Source organism: Adiantum capillus-veneris, unplaced genomic scaffold, assembly GCF_014529385.1.
Source record: "Adiantum capillus-veneris isolate H3 unplaced genomic scaffold, ASM1452938v2 Hic_scaffold_290, whole genome shotgun sequence".
In the NCBI taxonomy this organism is placed as follows: domain Eukaryota; kingdom Viridiplantae; phylum Streptophyta; class Polypodiopsida; order Polypodiales; family Pteridaceae; genus Adiantum; species Adiantum capillus-veneris.
This window is the reverse complement of record NW_028221413.1, coordinates 21,609-26,969: the sequence shown is the minus strand read 5'-3', so window position 1 is coordinate 26,969 and position 5,361 is coordinate 21,609. Positions and strand designations below refer to the sequence as shown.

Below are 5,361 nucleotides of genomic sequence, written 5' to 3'. Positions count from 1 at the left end.
TACTATGTGTGATACATGTTATATAAATGGATTGCTTTCAGGGTGACTACACTTTTTAAGAGTGACTATAGTGTATAGTTTGGAAGGTTATTATCATTGCTTACCACATGCAAGTAGCATAGTAACATTGTGAAATAGATGTTTGGATGTTTGCCTACTTTATCACTCTCTCGTAATACACAAAGATTGCATGTTCTACCTCTTAACACAAGCAAGAAGATTGTTTTCAAAGTATAAGAAGATTATTTTAAAGTACATTTTACCTCTTCATTTCTCACGATACATATTGTCGATTGCCACATAAAAATTTAGAGTGACAATATGACAACTATAAGAGAGCTTCACAACAACTCAAAGTTGACCAGTAATACATAATGGACAATTGCCAAATGCCATTTGAAGCAATTTCAATTAACTTTCAAATAGCTTGAGTCATCAAATACAAGCTTTCATCGACAGTTTTTAAAAGAGATTTGAATTCTTGAACAAAGACTTTACGCATCTACATATAATTGAAATCCTTATTTCTTTCAATCTCAATAAAATAATTTGAAAATTGAAAATAAGTCCCATCGATCCATATGTGATGCATCGTATCACCCGTCCATGCTTTTAGATACCTACAAAACAGGTCACACATTAGTAAAAGACTTTTCGTGAATCACTTACATAGTATTTCACAAGACTTACTTAGTTGGTTCCAGGTATCAACCAACTGTGGCACATGGCCAGTGATGTCTGCTTATGTTTTCTGGCGATCTTCTTGGTGCCATCCCTTCTGCATCTAAGATATGCACGAGGAATCACATTTACCTCCTCTGAGTTACTTAGTAGAGACATAGAAATCCCCCCTATGAACACCTCCCCGATCTCTAGATATTGCAAAATGTCGTGCGAGATAACTGAGTATGATAATCAAGTTTTTGTCACTAATGAGAGAGAGAAAGAAGCTTGATGAACATCTTCTAGATGCAAAATTAGGCCTAGAGACTAGACAACATACATGTGTGTGTTCTCAGAGGGAGTTGCCATCGTGGTGAGACGGCTTATACGAGCCAAGTTTACAATAGGAAGCCATCAAGTCAAACAGAGGAGCCGGCATGCCATGGATGAGAGGAGGGGAGAGCTTCCCAGTGTGTGAGAGGGGTGGCCAACATATAGGATGTGAAGGGTACCTAGGAAGATTTCTATAACGAGTTACATGCCCGTTGACTGTAGATAACCCCACTAGGAAGAAAATTTGCGTTGTGTACGTAGTCCAAGAGGGGGCACAGAAAACTCATGCTTACATCAAGTTGTTAGTGAGCCACTCTTTTAGAAGCATGGGCAACTTTGTTTAACTAATAAAAATCAAGTCCGAAATCAGTTACAATTTAAAAGAGAGATAAAATGCTAAGCCAAAGGTAGATGGATTACATGCTTACAGATAAAAGCCATGTATAACTCATTCAAGCAACCTACAAGAAAGCTTTTTTTATTCGATAATTAAGCCCATCTACTCATGCGAGTAGGGCATTTGGGACTAAGCTACACTAAAACAAGGCTTCTTCATGCACTGTTAATTTCAGAATCGGGAGCATAGTGAGATTAAGGAGATTGATCAATAAGTGCCACATCTAAATCATCCCAACAATAGAGATAACCAGAGGAGAGATAATGATATGCACCTCGTCGATTTCAGAGAACTCCGAGGGGCTTAATGCTTACAGTCGGAGGAATGCGACAGGCAATGTCTTCTTCAAGAGGTCGAATCGAAGCCTCCACAACTGATTTGGGCAACCTTCTCGCCATGGACCATGCAAGCGTTCAGTGACAGAAAGAACGTAGACGACGTTGTCCCACACAACCTGCACGGGGATTCCTCTGCAATAACAGCGGCCTGGCTGCTATACTGGCTCAGCTGAAACAAGCTGAAAGAGGGCGGCAGGTGTCGGCAGCTCCTTCACATGAGCTCACATGAGCTGGGATTTTGATAGACAGGGAGAGAGCTGCTCCAAGCGTTAATTGCAGCTCCTACACATGAGCTGGGACGAGAGTTTGAGAGAGAGAGAGCATTAAAAGTGATGACGGTCTGCAGGGTGCAGCTAGTGTACCGCCTCACCTACGAGAAATCCAAGCGATAGCGGCCTGCAGGGTGCTAGTGTACCGCGCCCTCACCTACGATAAATACAAGCGATGGCGGCTTGGCTATCTGTGCCGCAGCTGAGAGAGAGAGAGAGAGAGAGAGAGAGAGAGAGAGAGAGAGAGAGTGTGTGTGCGCTGCTGGCCATTTGGGCGGGACATGCTGGCGAGTGGGTCCGTTCATGGCAGCGAAAATTCAGTATTCATTACAGCACGACTTTGGTGGCAGCTAGCAGCCTAGCACCATGTGGAGCCTCCGAGTCAAGGGCTAGAAAAATACATTTTTCTTAACCAAACATAATAAGGAGATTCTCCTGGTTTTCAGGTCAAAATTTGCGGCCAACTACACTACTACCCAAGGCTAGAAAAATACATTTTTACTAACCCAAGGAAATAAGGAAAAACTTGAAATTCTCCTGGTTTTTAGGTCAAAATTTGAAGCTTTTGCCAGTGATTACCTGTGTAAATTTCCCGGTTTATATCAAGGCAAGTTCAAAATGTAATCGGGATTTTAGTATTTCAACCGATTAAGATACATTGGACCCCGATTTTTTTTCTAACATTGCTACTACCTCTTGACCTTATATGTATATGCTAAGAGCCCCGTCATGCCAAGCGCATGGATGGCCTTGAGCCCCTACAAGCGCCCAACTTTGGAGTCCCATGAATTGGTTGCAGCGCTTGGAGGGGCTGGACAAAAGCTCTGGAGATGCTGCAAAATTCTGCTTCAATACGAGTTTTTACAGAGCATTGCTTTGCAAACTACTTGTGGCGGGTCGCAAGCGGCCAAAAGAGGAAAATAACTTTCCAGAAACTGCGGGGGTGATTGTTCCACCGGCTCTTCTATGACTTGCGCATTGGATGGCTGGAGAATTCTTATGTGCTCAATTTGTCGTGTGCCATCTACGAGCACCTACAGCACATGAAAACGACAAGTGCCTCTAGCCCCTTTATGCACTCGGCGGGACGCATCTCTAACTCACTATCCTACTCAACTCATGGTACCATAATTATTATCGTGTTCTTGTTGTATCGTATATAATTGTAGACCGTCAAAACATGTAGCTTTACAGGAATAATTTGTATACATGCAAGGATACTATCCATCTATACATGTATACAATATGTAGGGACATTATCGATCTATACAAGGGGTATAATATGTGTTCTGCGTTAGTGTTTATATCATATATCACTATTTAACTAGACTAGCTGTGTTGACTTATTGAGATATTCATTTCTTCGTTCGAGCTCTTGGTAATATTAATGCGCTATGCAAGGGGGAATTTTCGGACTAGACAAGGGGATTACATTTGGTTATGGAGAATTGCGACGTAATTATAGGGATATAGTATACTTTGTTTAACAACATCTAGGTCAAAAACGGGTTAGGGATTTTTCAGTTGGATCCTACTATATAGCTATGTGCTATACTCCGGTATCATGTAGGTACTATTTATATTGTAGCTCGCACATGTTATAAAGAATGGCCCAATAGACATTTTAACATTTAAACTAGCATCTAGGGCCAATTATTGTTACTAGCAGATCAGATATTAAGGATCAAGTAGTATACTACATTATTTCTTTAATATTGCAAATATAATTCGACATCAATCTATAACATCACCAGCTTATAAACGTTATAAGTCATGTAATGACGTAGAATTTAGAAATGTAATAGATGGATAGATCAAGTCCGGCCCATCTAGATTAGCAGTAAAATAGAATAGTAACGGATATTCTGGGAGTTACAAACAAAAGGTGTCTCATGAGTTTTGGAAATTTTAGGGGTATCTTGAGAAGGTAGTCATATCGTAGGGGTATTTTGGTAAACTTAGACTACCATCTAGGACAAGTCTAATTTGTCTAATATTAATTTATATTCTCTTGTGAGATATATAGAGCAAGTCTAGTGCTTAGTTATCAAAAACTTGATATTTTATGAACATATTGTAGGTTATTGTTTATATCCTATCTCACTATCCAACTATACCATACATGCAGTTTCATCATTATTATCATGCATTATATTTGTAGGTAATTGCATGGATTATAAACATCTTATCATTATTATCATCTTATCTGATTGGATAGTGTAATAATTATCCTATTCATGTAATAATTATCCTATACGTTTACACGAAATCGTATTGGATCTTGGCCAGAGTGGGCAGGCTAGGGTGGCAATCACAAAGATGTGGGAGCATCATGCTAGGCTATGTTGATATGAGTAGAAAACAATTTGAGTGTAGTAATGACTTTACTATCCACTATCCAACTAGACTATATCGTGACTCACATATATTAAAATTATTATGTAGCAAACACCTCTTAATATACATATAATTTGTCTAATTTTTAGTATTTTGTGAAATATATATGGCAAGTGTAGTGCTTCATTATCTATAACTTGATCTTCTATGTACATATGGAACGATAGGCATGTATGCTATCAATTATTCAGGGGGTACCATAATCGTTCTTATAGGTTAATGTGTATATCATAAATAGTATTATAGTGATGTATACATGAATGGAAACTATCCATCTATAGAAGAGGTATTATAATGGTTCTTATTATAGGTTAATATGTCTATCCTAATTCACTACAGCTCCCCACATTAATATCTCCACACATGTATACATACATATTGAGTGAGGTATCTCCACACACATATACATACACATTATCTTAGACATTGACGGCAATGTGGTAGTTTGGATTGTTATAATTTATCATGAGTCCATTATTTGAGCCTCCTACTTAGACTCTCTATCATCACCATAGCCTAATTAAGTCTCTTATGAAATAGATTGGGCTGTATCGAAATTGTTATCTTGCATCGGCACCATGATTATTATCAAGCACTATTTATATTGTATATCATAAATAGTAAAAACATGTATCTTTGTTGCAACAAAAAATGAAAATTATATGTATGTATACATGTAGGGATAATAAGGGTAACTAGATACATGCAGGGACACTATCCATTTATTTATGAATACATGTAGGGACACTATCGAACTATGCAAGGGGTAAAATATATATTCTAGGTTAGTGTTTATATCGTATATCACTATCCAACTAGACTAGGAGTGCCGCTATTATTGTCGAGTGTTGGTTGTATTGTAGCTTGCACATGTTCTACATCACGTCATGCAACTAAAATAGAGTTTTCATAATTATATTTGTCTAATTTCTATTATCTTGTGAGATATATAGGGCAAGTCTAG

At 38.3% G+C, this 5,361-nt stretch overlaps 1 long non-coding RNA gene across 1 annotated transcript; it reads right to left on the bottom strand.

Annotated features, from left to right (window-relative positions):
* Positions 1 to 391: 391 nt before the first annotated feature.
* Positions 392 to 2,207, bottom strand: LOC147417281 (uncharacterized). Its single transcript, XR_015187404.1, has 3 exons — positions 1,668 to 2,207; positions 691 to 784; positions 392 to 620 (listed from the first exon to the last, which is right to left on the bottom strand). It is a non-coding gene; the product is annotated as an uncharacterized LOC147417281 (long non-coding RNA).
* Between the last annotated feature and the right edge of the window lie 3,154 nt (positions 2,208 to 5,361).